The sequence below is a fragment of the Schistocerca serialis genome, chromosome 5, assembly GCF_023864345.2.
Source record: "Schistocerca serialis cubense isolate TAMUIC-IGC-003099 chromosome 5, iqSchSeri2.2, whole genome shotgun sequence".
Taxonomy (NCBI): domain Eukaryota; kingdom Metazoa; phylum Arthropoda; class Insecta; order Orthoptera; family Acrididae; genus Schistocerca; species Schistocerca serialis.
This window is the reverse complement of record NC_064642.1, coordinates 346,628,229-346,642,610: the sequence shown is the minus strand read 5'-3', so window position 1 is coordinate 346,642,610 and position 14,382 is coordinate 346,628,229. Positions and strand designations below refer to the sequence as shown.

The following is a 14,382-nucleotide window of genomic DNA, read 5'->3' as shown; positions in this document are numbered from 1 at the left end:
AGAGAGTTGAAAGAAGAGCAGAACGTTTTGTGTTATCGCGAAATAGGGGAGAGAGTGTCATTGACATGATACAGGGCTGGGGGGTAGACATCATTAAAACAAATGTGTTTTTCGTTGCGGCGGAATCTTCTCACAAAATTCGAAACACTAACTTTCTCCTGTGAAAGCGAAAATATTTAGTTGACGCCGACGTACCTAGGGAGTAACATCCTCATAATAAAATAAGAGAAATACATCGCACGGAAAGATATGTGTGTTCGTTTTTTTTCCGGCACGCTGTTCGAGATTAGAAAACAGAATTATTGTGAAGGTGATTCGATGAACCCTATGCCAGGTACTTAACAGTGATTTGCAGAGTATCCACGTAGATGTGGATGTAGACCCTGGGTAAGATGTGAGTTGTATGGTTCGTCACGAGCGATTCAGTCAATATAAGAGTGTCACAGGAATGCTTCAAGAATTGTAGTAGGACACCACAAATTAGGAAGACGATGTGAACCTCTGGCAGCCTTGTTCACAAAAAGTGTTCGCGTCCGTAGCTAAGTGCTCAACGCGTCCGACTGTTATGGGGAGAATGTGGGTTCGACTCCCAGTACTGCCAAGGATTTTTCCTTCGTGTAACGGGGAGCACCCGCCCTCATGATGCCAACGGAGGAGGTACCTGAATGAAAAGCAGCTACTTAGATATCCACATAAGTATATAGTTCTCGCGATACCGGCCATGACCTTTTTCTTCTGCGCGGATGCACACATATTCCCCGAATTCTTACGGGAGTTGGAAGAATGTCTTCCACGAGTAATGAGTGTGTTGGGGTCGGACACTACGAATGTAATGTGTGGGAATACAAGCTGAGAATGTCAGTTTCGCGGGAGGCGTGCGCGAGATAGTCCTTGCAGTCGCACTATCACCTGTGCCCTCGGTGGCTCAGTTGAATAGAGCGTCTGCCATGTAAGCAGGAGATCCCGGGTTCGAGTCCCGGTCGGGGCACACATTTTCCACCTGTCCCCGTTGATCTATATCAACGCCCGTGCGCAGCTGACGGTATTAATATAATTCTAATTTCAGCTACTTAGAGGTCTGGGACGCTGATAACGGCCGGGAGACGTGTGTGCTGACCATATTCCCCTCCACACCGCATTTGAATGACGCCATTGCCTACGGATTACATGGCGGCCGTGGGTACTGAGTGGCCTGACGGGTTAGGAGGCACAGACGATCTTGCGTACGGAAATTAAGGGATTGTGTAGTAAAAATTAAAAGTAAATTACATTAGCATTTCACAATTCCGAAACCGGTTTCGACTAGCCAGTGGCCATTATCACATTGTCAATATACAAAAAGAGGAGACAATGAATTATCATGTCTATAAAATCTGCCAAGTAAGTTTCTACGTCGCGATGAAAAAGCAAGAAATTAGTCTTTAAGTCACATCCACATTACGGAGGTAGTTACTTACACAAGTACCCTCAGCCAAACATATTGTGGCTTAGCGAAGTGTATAGGTGAAGATATTCTATCGAAGCCACTCAAATGGTGGCTCCATGGAGCACGCGCTGATGTTCTCGGTTTGGATCTCAGCGAAGAGTGAAATCTGTATCGCACAAATTTCGCCGACACTACGGGGCAACTACCGGTGTCTATTTCTAAATATTGTACAGCGTGCTTAAATAAAGGTTCAAATGGCTCTGAGCACTATGGGACTTAACATCTGTGGTCATCAGTCCCCTAGAACTTAGAACTACTTAAACTTAACTAACCTAAGGACATCACACACATCCATGCCCGAGGCAGGATTCGAACCTGCGACCGTAGCAGTCGCGCGGTTCCGGACTGAGCGCCTAGAACCGCGAGACCACCGCGGCCGGCCTTAAATAAAGGGAGGAGATATTTTATATTCATGTCAGAAGAGAGGATGACTAATCCAGCAAATTGTTCCATTTAGTCACGGGTCGGAAATGCACGACCGCGTGCGCATATATCCTCAACTGTCTTGCACGTTTGCTAAAAAGTGTATACTGCTTAAGTTAGCTTTACATAATCGTTTAATCTTACTTGTTACGCCTAGGCATAAATTCAGCATCTTTCAGATATGTACACGACAACAGATGTAGCACATCAGAACACAACAGCATCCTACAATCCGACAAAAAAGCATTTTTTGACGCAACAGATTCTGTCTGCTTACTGGGCAAACTTCCACGCATTCTTCGATAGTGGCTGTCGTTTTACGGTCGTAGCTCAAAAACGTTGCCTTTTCGATCTGTATATGACCAAGCACCCTCGCAAAACCTCATCCAGATTATATGTGCAGGTTATAGATGAAGTCAATTGCACAACAGGAGGCAATGAGCGCAGTACATGTGTCACCGCCATCTCTCATACAGTAATTACATGGTATAACATGGAATACAAACTTAAACCGCAAGTAGCTTACAATCATCATGTTGCAGTTAAACACGTGACATCAGCCAGGCACGGGTCCGCCAAAGACAGTTGTACACTAAATGGTAATAAGGACATTAACGGAAAAGCACTGGGATAAATTTCATATTTTCTCCGCGTTCCGTGATTGAGCGCACTCCATTCTAAAATGTATTTTGGGCCAAAAAATGATTAGCACGTTAATTGGATAGAAACTTGTACGTGAGCCTGCCGCCAGATATTTGACATTTCCTCAAATGCGGAAAAAAAATCTAGCCGTGGCGTGATGGTCTTCAATCGTCGACCCTGCAAGATGACCTTCCATTTTATTACAAAACACACACGCACACAAATTAGGAGCCTATGATTTCAAAATTTAGAGATATATTAAATGTTTTAGAACGTAAAACTTACGGACCCTCTTTAAACCCAAACAAAACGTGAGGTTTTAGCATGCCAGGTCTTCGTACGGTGCGTGGCGGTAAGTACCCTGTACCACTACTTCTCACTCCCCCTCCTGCTCCCCTCGCAAATAGAGCGAAGGGGGACAGGAAACGACTGCCTATATACCTCCGAAAGAGTAATAATATCTTGTTCGTGGTCCTTACGCGAAATATACGTTGGCGGCGGCAGGATCGTTCTATAATCAATATCAAATGTCGGTTCTCTAAATTTTTCTCAACAGCGTTCCTCTTACTGTCGTCTTCCCTCCAGGCATTCCCATTTGGGTTTCCGAAGCATCTCCGTAACACTTGCGCGTTGCTCGAACCCAACAGTAATAAACCTAGCAGTTTGCCCCTGAAATGATTCGATGTCTTCCTTTAATCTGACCTGGTACGGTTCCCAAACACACTAGTAGTATTCAAGACTAGGTCTTACCAGCGTCTATATGCTGTTTCCTTTACAGATGAACCACACTTTCCTAGAATCGAAATCGATCGTCCGCCTTCCCCACTACAGTTCTCACATCCTCGTTCCATTTCATATCGCTTTGCAACGTTAAGGCAACATATTTAAACGACGTAACTGTGTCAAGCAGGACACTACTAATGTTGTATCCGAGCATTATGGATTTGTTTTTTCTACTCACCTGCATCAACTTACATTTTTCTGGAGTTTGAGCTAGCTGTCATTCATCACACGAACTAGAAATTTTGTCTAAGTCTTCAAAAAAACTTGTTAGGAGAATGCCAGAAGAAATACTGACGAAACAACTGTTGGGATACGGGCCAAGAGAAGGAAGAAACCCTGATATGCCCAAAATGAGATAGGCTCATAGATAACCTTTGAAGACGAAACAAGCAGTTGGCCTTGGAAATGACGATGATGGTGAAAGTTCATCTTACTTTTACAGCCAAGGGTCGCAGCACTCGCCAAAGAATCAATAGGAGCGAGGGAGGATGGGTCTTAATGAACAGTGACGTTTATGCCGCACGATTAGTCGGCCTCGCGTCACACGCACTCCCAACGCCGTGATCGATAACAGCCGAGAGGCTGGTTATTTGGCAGCTCTCCACACGCAGCAATCGGAATTGCAGATGAAGGCCTACTCTGCGTGGTGCCGCGCGGCAACGTACCCGGCGTTGCGGCAGCGACCCACGTCGGACATTCATCAAGCCGCCCGCCACGCCCACCAGCCAGGAGTCAAGTTCAGGACCCTGCCCGCGCAGGGGGCGAGGCCAACCAGGCTGGTGTTGCGACTTCGTATTACTTCCACCATCACTGGTAAATCTAGTTTCGTAAGGGAACCAATTTCGAAGTTTCCGCTATCATCTTTCCCTTGCTCTCATGGCACCTTTCCACACTTTAGAATCTCTGAAACAACTTCCAACAGAGACATTGCTACACTACGTACCCTCTGCGACAAATTGACCGGTGGCTTGAGGAGTTGAATAAATGTAACTTAAGCATCGGAAATCACGACCTCCTCCTCTCCCCAGCACGGAAGACGCCGCCGTGTTTGGAAATGTCTAGGGATCAGTCCAAAGAAATACTACTAATCGGGTGTTTCATGTGACATCCGATGTCTGCGTGAAACGTCGATTTGTTTCGCGCTACAAATAGCCTTGTATTTGAAGTGAAATCCCACATTAGTATAGCGATATATTCGGCTTAACAATATGTATTAGCAGAGTTAAATAAAGATAAACGAGGCTAACTAATACTCCTGTCCCAACTTGATGGTGCTGTTGCATTGCAGCAACGGATCGTGCGGCGCGGACTGGCACACGAAGCAGGGCAAGACAGAAATGGGAAGAAATGGCAAATGAATGCTAAATTACGCGACGACCGGCTCCACAAATTGAACCGGAAACTTTTATTAGTGGATCCGGATTAATTCTCTCCACTGATACGCTTCTAAAGTAAGAGTCGCCAGCCTCACGTTGACTTGCAAGATAAGGTTAAACTAGGAACAACTCCAAAGCCAATAGTTAAAAGCCCTGTTGCTATACTACTACTTTCAAGAAAGATTCCCAGATCACACCACTGGTTCAAATGGCTCTGAGCACTATGGGACTCAACTACTGAGGTCATCAGTCCCCTAGAACTTAGAACTACTTAAACCTAACTAACGTAAGGACATTACACACATCCATGCCCGAGGCAGGATTCGAACCTGCGACCGTAGCGGTCACGCGTTCCAAACTGACGCGCTTAGAACCGCACGGCCACACCGGCCGGCACACCACTGGAATGGAATGTGTTTACTGACACACTTCAATGCACCGTCTTCAACTGCTTCCTGGCAACACCCACCGACTGTCACGACAACAACAGGAGAGGAGCACAATTCAAAGTCAATTGTGGAAAGTTCACTCAGAAACATCATGCTCAAAGTTACACGAAAACAAGTGAAATTTATTGGTATCTATTACACTAGCCAAGTCCGTCACTTTTATCCAGCACCACCTTCAGCTAGCAAATCTTTCCACGTTATGATCTGAGGCCTTGTTTTGCCGGACATTCACAGTCCACATTCATCAATCTAGAACACCCGCATAGAAACACCGGTAAGTGCCTACGCAGAATTCGACGCCAGCGCATGGGAAGGCATTCTGTAAAGCTTTGTTGGCTTTCCGTACGGGAAAAATAACCTCGTTGATTACGAATGATTGCTAAATGCAGATTTCCCGAATGATAAGTACTTTAAAACACAAATTCCGCCTCAGAGGGCCCACACTTGCCGCTTCAACCCCACGAGGTCTGACGGCCGACTCATAAATTTCGCGAGCTCCAGACCGCCCAAGTTTTTTTTGTTTTTTGTTTTTTTTCATATGGAACTTCCAACCAATCAGGAGCAGCATGAAAGCATTCTCACTGGCTATTTCCAGCTCCTGCTTACAGCGCTTCTGTTAAAAACTTTTTCTGCAATGGATGGTGGAAACACCGGCCGCCATGGGGAAAAGCTCTCCCTGTAAGTCAGCCAATCAGAATGATTTGGGAAATATAGGCCCATCAGCTGCAAGCCTGAAGAAAGCTTGCTTCCCCCAGTATCCGAACACCGAAAGGTAAAGCATACACGCACAGCCAGGAAATGGCATTATATACTGATCGAGAGTAAGCCACAGTATCAATGAAATGAAATGGCGTGTGACGAGGGCCTCCCGTCGGCTAGACCGCTAGCCTGGTGCAAGTCCTTCGATTTGACGCCACTTCGGCGACTTGCGCGTCGATGGGAATGAAATAATATTGATTACGACAACACAACACCCAGTCCCTGAGGGGAGAAAATCTCCGACCCAGCCGGGAATCGAGCCCGGGCCCTTAGGATTGACAGTCTGTCGCGCTGACCACTCAGCTACCGGGGGCGGACCTAGCCACAGCATCAATTACTTCCCTTTATTAGCCAATGATGATGATTATTATTATGGTTTGTGAGGTGCTCAACGGCGAGGTTATCAGCACCCGCACCAATTCCAAATCATTCCATTTCCCAGTCTCACCACTTTCCTGATTGGTGATGAAATGATGAGAACAACACAAACACCCGATCCCCGGGCGGTAAATATCTCAAACCCGGGACCCTGTGATCCAGAGGCAGCAGCGCTAGCCACCAGACCACCGAATATCGCAAGACTAATGCAAGACAGCTCGATAGAATGGACACACAAAACGAATTTTAAACACTTTATTTGTAAATAGAAAATAAACGATGTTTTCCAATGAGCGTATTTGCTTGGCTGACTATCAATGCACTGCAAAAAAACAAATTTTAAATCTCAGTTAAAACACCGGAGAGAATGACCCAGACGACTCTTAGGTAAGACACACTCCGCATGTGTGCAGGGGGGAGAGGGGGGAATGGGGGGAATGGGAGAGGGGGGAATGGGAGGGGGGGAGAGGGAGAGAGGGAGGGAGATATATATACGGAAATCTATGAATCGACATCACGTTCCTTGAGTACGCTAAGATTGGCTCTTGGTATTTGCTACATAATTACTTTGCAAGTGAGATAGTGGGACGTAATGAAAAACCTGGAGCAGGTCAGGTGTTTCACTTCCCGGTCCCGACCAGCCCGAAGCGTTGCGAAATGCCAGGCGGCCGCGCAGCCGCAGGCAGCCCACACGCTGCTGATGGCGTTTAAATCGCTCCCGCCCAGGCGCGTGGCTCAGGTGGGCAGAGCCGGTACCCAGTAATTGGTGCGTGGTCGCAGGTGCCGCCCACGGTGGAAACCTAACGCCACTAACTTCCTGGGTGCAAGACATGGAAGTCGATAGTGCACTCAGCAATGGCTTTCAGCCCTAAAACTCGTGTCGCGCGCGTATACCAGTGTCTTGCCTGTATTCATGAACACAGCTGCTGTCAGTTCCATTCTCGATACCGGGCTGGTCATAGGAAGCTTTCAAAGTGGAGAGGCTGTCTAAGTTTTGAAAGTGCGTCGGTTTACATGAAGTAAAGCCTTGACAGCGAAAAAGACATCTACTCGAAAACGAACTGTGAAATAAACCTGCTGGATGATGGATAACACAATTTTAGTCTATTTTTCATCATCTGCGATTGGTGGCCTTCGGCACGTGCACCGCACAAGTAGTAATTGTGTGATAAACATAAGTAAATTCAGTGTGTTTACTACTTGTGCAGTGCACATGCCGAAGACCAACCATCGCGGATGAGGAAAACTGGCCAACAATTGTGTTATCCGTCATCCAGGACGTTCATTTCGCAGTTCGTTTACGAGTAGAAGTCTTTCTCGCTGTCAGCGCTTGTCCGAGATACCCAATATCAATTTTTTTGTTGGTACGGGAGTACCGATGTAATTGCTCGTTCTAGGAGCCTCATCTTTGACTTCGGTGATTCTTTGCAGCACGGAGCGAACCAGACTGATTACTTAACATACGTAATTCAGTGCCATTAGGTTTTCTTACCAGTTTGAGAATGTTTCGGTCGATCTCGTACTAGACCTACAGGAGGACAAACTTTGAGCTTTGCCCTACGTTGGTATTATGGTTGATATTTCCGCACGACAGAAGCGCGGCAGCTAGTCCAAGTGTAGTATTGTCGTTGTTTAATTCCTACAGAACATCGCAACCCATCCTAATACACACTTCGCAAGTCATTGTACAGTGCATGGCAAAGTACTTCGAAAGCTGTTGTATTCTTGGAACACCGTAAATCTAAAGACATAATCTAACGAATTGTACATTCCAATTACCTGGGCTTCACGTGTACTAACTGCTCACTCCATACGACACTCGCTGCTTACTTGCAAACTGTATATATCGCACTGAGCCGCAGCACACCGACAAAAATTGTTTCAACCAAAGATTTGTCCAACACAGTAAGGGCAGAGGAACAATTCATCGTAAAACTGTGTCCTCTTATAGGGAGAAACTACATCGACATAGACTGACTGACTATGAGCGAATAATTTTAGCAAGAAGAAATGACTTAGTTCAACAAACAAATCAACGAATTCAGAATACGATACTAGCAGAAGAAAGAATATTTAAATCCACTGACACAATGATAAACCGTGTCAAAAGCGTAAGCTTTCCAGCGTAATTCAAAATTCGCTTTTTCCGTATGCTCCCGCAATACAGATTTTAAAGATCCGCAATACAGATTTTAAAGATCATCATGGAAGCGGAATAAGCGGTACAGAATAGGCATATCAGTAGTGAAACCACGAACTCCACTCATTTCAAGTAACTTACCATTCAGCTTTAAAAGGATCCAATTTCCGGTAAGATCAGAAGTCAGTTCGACTATCACTAAACCACAAAACCAAACATTCCAATGTCGTGGAGTGAATTTAAAAATACCGTGCATCCTGCATTGACCATACGTAACGCTCGCATTCTGGACGGTCAGAAAACTTATTGGCGTTTGTGCCCGAAAGCAAAATATGAAATATAGTTTATAAGAATATACTTTGGATGAGTTAGGTGTTATAAAAATGAGATGATAAATTGCACTTTTTTCCAAATTAGAATACAAATGGAAGGGAGACCAAGCGGGTCCTTTCCTGCTAGTAAGGTGGTGGTCATCATCATCATCATCATCATCATCATCATCATCATCATCATCATCGGTCCAGTCCTCGCCCCCTTTCTTTTTCCAACACATTCTTTCAAATCTTTCAGCCCTCTATCCCATGGTGTTCCTCTTGGTCGTTTCCTTCACATCTCCATTTGACGTACCTTCTCGGGAATCCTCTTGTTTTCCATTCTCTTTAAGCGTCCATACCGTCTTAGCCTTTACGTTTTTATTCTGCTCGTCAAGGGTTCCTCTTTCACTGTTTCTCTTACCCTCTCATTCCTCATCCTATCTCTTCTTGCTGCTCCTATCATATTTATAATGAAATTCATTTCGCATGCCTGTAATCTACTTCCATTTCTGTATATTACTTCTTTGCTTCTTTTTGTGGGAAGTCTTTGCTCTAAACCATGTCCTAACACTTCGCGGCAATGCTGCTTTCTGTCTCCCACGTTCACTGATCTCTCTCTCTCTCTCTCTCTCTCTCTCTCTCTCTCTCTCTCTCTCTCTCTCTCTCTCCCCCCCCCCCCCCCCCCCCATAGCTGTGAACAAGATCTCACATTTGTTTACGTTACAGTCCATTCCATACCCTCAGTTTCTTCCCAAACACCCAGCTGTTCCTGAATCTCCTCCTCCTCCCTCTTTTCACAGATCAAGTCGTCCGCGAACACCACTACTTTCATCTTGTCTTCTCCAGTTTTTTTCTGCCACGTTAGTCATTATCTCATCCAAGACCACAAGTTACTTTAAAGTAACAGCCTTCCAAACAAATACCATTGCCGGAGTCTGAAGCTGCGGATAAACGTAATGAAAGCTGGCTGGCTTGCCGGCTGGTGGCTGCGGGCAACAGAGCGTTGCGCGACACGGCACGATCTCCGTGGCGGATCGCGGCGCGGCCGCGGAGAACTGTTCCGGCCGGCAGCCGCGGCCCTGAAAACTTGGGGTGCCGCTCCTGTCGGCTGAACACAGACCAAGAAGCAGCCCATCTGGCGACAACAGGACAAGGCTGCGCGTATTCTTACAGTTTATATGTAGGCTGTCTATAGGAGATCGAATTACTATAATTTAGAAAGGCGCTACTGATTTTAGTTTATGAAGGTTAAAGGATTAAGTTAAGTGACCTCGAAGAGGAGGTCCTTCGAGACAGAACACTAACTCGGACTCAGGAAGGAAGTCGTCTGTGTACTCTTCAAAGGGACCATCCGGGCATTTGCTCCAAGTGATTTATGGGAAACCACGAGAGAACTGAATCTTGGACGTTACCATAAGGCATTCTGGCTCAGTTTTCGTTTCATCACAAATTGGAGAGCGTACGTGCAGTATGAATGTGCCGAACATATCTGCATACTACCGATTCAGGGATCATTACAGAAAAGTTACACTATCTCGTCCAAAGTATCCGGACATCTCTGTGTAATGTCCGCCTGCTTAGCAGAGTGGTAACGTGTTGGCCTACCATGCAGCGAGCCCGGGTGCGATTTCCGGCCGGGTTGGGGATTTTCTCCGCCGAGGACTGGGGGGGTGTTGTGTTGTCTTCACCGGCACGTAAGTTGCTCAGTGTGGCGTCGACTGAAATAAGACTTGCAACTCGGCGGCCGAATTCCCCGAATGATGCCTCCTACCCAACAATGCCACACGATCATTTCATTTCATCTCTATGTAATGCGGAGACTATTAGAAGTCACGAACGGTGGACCCAGAACTATAGAAAGTTTTCAGTACAGAAGCAGGTAACAGCACAATGAGAGATCAGTAACTTCCATCGTGGACTAGTTATTGGATGTCACAAGGGAAACTCCCCATCGCATGCCCCTCAGATTTAGTGGTAAGACGGCCCAGATGGTAGGCCGCCAAAAACTGAACACAGATCAAGTATGAAAACAAGAAGAAAGTGTTCTGAACTGTGAAAAAAGAACGCAAAAGAGAAACGGTGAACGGTCCAAGGTTAACAAGTGCAACGCAGAGCAGCATGGGATAGCCACGACCTCGCGATCAAAGCTCCCTCGTTCCTATTTTTTTTTTCCCCCGCTGTTCGCTGTATTCAAATTTGTGTCGCGTCGTGTCGTGCTGTAACATCCGTTTCCAACAGCAAAGTGTAAGGAAGGGGCCTATAATGAAAGTTGATTCTGCACAGCCACACTACTAGCAGCCGAAAGGACGTGTCTTTCGAATGAGAACTGCAAACGTTTGATGACAAAGCGACAAGTCAACCGACTCCTCCACCGTAAAACACGTCTGGTGTGTCACACAGGGGGTTAGTGACAGAAGTCTGTCTATGATAGGTATCTCTTGTCGACGCACCTAATTTGTACGTCTGGTGAGTGAGTGAGATACGCCTCCTAGCCCGATTTACGTGTACGTATGAATGTGAATATGATCACTCTAAAGAAAATGATGAAAACGTAACAGTTTGTCACATAATCTGCACGAAATCGAGGCAACAGTTCCTGAATCACACAGTTTCTCTGTGCTCTGTCGAAACATGTGTTTTTAACGTTCTTTAAGTTGCGTTCCGTTCTGTACGTTTTGACTCTTGAATTCCTCTGATGTAACAGTTGGTAACTGTGTGGTGAAAACACGAAGCAACAACAACACCTAAACCAAGATTAGGCATACGCCTTGTGGTGACGGAATGGTACGGTCGAGCATTGCGGACGATGGTTGTAAAACACAGAATGAAATCAGCAGAAGGAATGACTCTTGAGTTCTAAAGTGCTACCAGAACAATGACTGTGCGTAGGGAGTAAAAAAGAATGGGGGACAATCTTCGAACAGCTCCTCATAAACCACACTTTTCTGCAGTCGATGATAAGCGAAGCTTGAAGTAGCATAAGCAGTGACGCCACTGGACAGTGGCTGACTGAAGACGAATATTTTGGAGTGACGAATAACGCTATATACAGGGTTATTACAAATGATTGAAGCGATTTCACAGCTCTACAATAACTTTATTATTTGAGATATTTTCACAATGCTTTGCACACACATACAAAAACTAAAAAAGTTTTTTTAGGCATTCACAAATGTTCGATATGTGCCCCTTTAGTGATTCGGCAGACATCAAGCCGATAATCAAGTTCCTCCCACACTCGGCGCAGCATGTCCCCATCAATGAGTTCGAAAGCATCGTTGATGCGAGCTCGCAGTTCTGGCACGTTTCTTGGTAGAGGGGTTTACACACTGAATCTTTCACATAACCGCACAGAAAGAAATCGCATGGGGTTAAGTCGGGAGAGCGTGGAGGCCATGACATGAATTGCTGATCATGATCTCCACCACGACCGATCCATCGGTTTTCCAATCTTCTGTTTAAGAAATGCCGAACATCATGATGGAGAGTGCGGTGGAGCACCATCCTATGGTACGTTTAGCTCCCTGCTTGCTTTATTCGTCGACTTCCGCGGGCTACGATTGAAACTTGCCCGCACGCGTTCAACCGTTTCTTCGCTCACTGCAGGCCGAACCGTTGATTTCCCCTTATAGAGGCATCCAGAAGCTTTAAACTGCGCATACCATCGCCGAATGGAGTTAGCAATTGGTCAATCTTTGTTGAACTTCATCCTGAAGTGTCGTTGCACTGTCATGACTGACTGATGTGAGTGCATTTCAAGCACGACATACGCTTTCTCGGCTCCTGTCACCATTTTGTCTCACTGCGCTCTCGAGCACTCTGGCGGCAGAAACCTGAAGTGCGGCTTCAGCCGAACAAAACTTTTTGAGTTTTTCTACGTATCTGCAGTGTGTCGTGACCATATGTCAATGAATGGAGCTACAGTGAATTTATGAAATCGCTTCAATCATTTGTAATAGCCCTGTACGTTGGCAATCCGATGGGAGAATTAGGGTTTGGCGAATTCCTGGAGAACGTTATCTTCAATCATGTCTAGTATCGAGAGTACAGGGTGGAGGAAGTAGTGTTACGGTGTTGGGGTGCTTCTAGCGGTTGAAGTGTGGTCGCTACTGTGCTTAAGAAAACGCTAAATGCCGAAGGATATCAACACATTTTACAGCGTTGTGTACCGCGTACAGTAGAGCAGCAGTTCAAAGACGATGATTGATTGAATCAGCCTGAAAATGCACCCTGTCAAAAACAGATTCTGTGAGGAAATGGTTTGTGGACAATAACATTCTTGAAGTGGCCGGGCCTGCCATGAGTACCGACTGAACCCTGTGGAATGCCTTTATGATGAGTTAGAACGTCAACATCACTACAGACCCTACCACCCGACATCACTAGCTTCTCTCATTTTGGTTCTTGAAGGAGACTGACATTCCTCCAAAGACATTCAGACAGCTCACTGAAAATGTCTCCAGAATAATTGAAGGTCCCATAAAGGCGAAGGGTGGACACACCCTATATTAATTACCCCTAATGTGTGTCCGGATACTTTTGATTAGAATGGGTACGTGGCCGGCGGTCTTAGTCTGCGGCCACACCGTGATTGTAAGACTGAAGTTAGCGTATTTAATAAAAATAGGACACAACTCGACGCTTAGGTCGTTTTAACACCACAGTGCTCAACTAGAAATACTCCTATATGTGTCACTACTTTCGTCCGACCTTTGAAGTGCCCTAGCTTTCCAGCTTTTAAAGGACCTCTGGTTTTACGTAGACACCGAACCGACGTGTTATTTTTTGTATTAAAAACCACTGTCACGAGTCACAGAAGCGACAAACGTAATAAAAGGTCCTGAAGACAGCTCTGTTACGAACTCTGCTGCTTTGGATTTTTACTTTGGCACTTTCCCCGACAGAGCAACCAAGCCACATCAGAGTATATAATACGGACAGAAAACAGACTGTCACCGTATTATTTTTACTATAATATGGATATAAAATAAAAAATGACTTCTTATTTTTACTATGTCCGACGCGGTTTGATCACCTACTTTTAAAGAGTACAATTCAGGTTTTCGTCTTGAACTACTTCACCATTTCCCCTTTCGGATACTGATACAGGTCTGCATGGATAAGAGGAATGCTATCTGTACCTCCAAGTCTTCTACCCACATCTGTGGATATTGAAATTTTGTAAACCACTTTAACCCATTCTGTACACCAGAGGTCCAGCGACAGGTTTATAGATGGTTTGATTTTTCGTTTGCTGAAGTCTCACCTCGTAATGTACATTCCATAGGCTACGAAAGTAGAGGGTGATAGTTACTACATTTTGAGATAACTTTTCACACGTTTGATACGTTCCGTAAGTTACAACTTTATGTCGTAATTACTGAAATGCATTACATGAAATTTTCTTAGATCACTTAAGGGGATACGGAATCACCTATCCCCGCAATGTTAATATATGCCTACTATAGGGAACATTTTCTCACAAACTACTGGAGACAGAGAGGTAAAAATTTTACTGTATGTGCATTCATATGTTACAACAATACTGAAACAACAGTTTATTGTCAAAGTATTTTCTTACAGAGATATTGTACATTTATTTTTAAGTAAATTTTTTCCATCGCTTTTTACT

The 14,382-nt window shown here is 45.2% G+C and overlaps 1 protein-coding gene and 1 non-coding gene across 5 annotated transcripts in view; one reads left to right on the top strand and one right to left on the bottom strand.

The window, feature by feature from the left end:
- LOC126480950 (WD repeat-containing protein 47) overlaps positions 1 to 14,382 on the bottom strand; it is a 702,106-nt gene that overhangs the window by 142,149 nt on the left and 545,575 nt on the right. The gene's annotated exons all lie outside the window — the stretch shown is intronic.
- Trnat-ugu (transfer RNA threonine (anticodon UGU)) lies at positions 914 to 988 on the top strand. Its single transcript has one exon. It is a non-coding gene; the product is annotated as a tRNA-Thr (tRNA).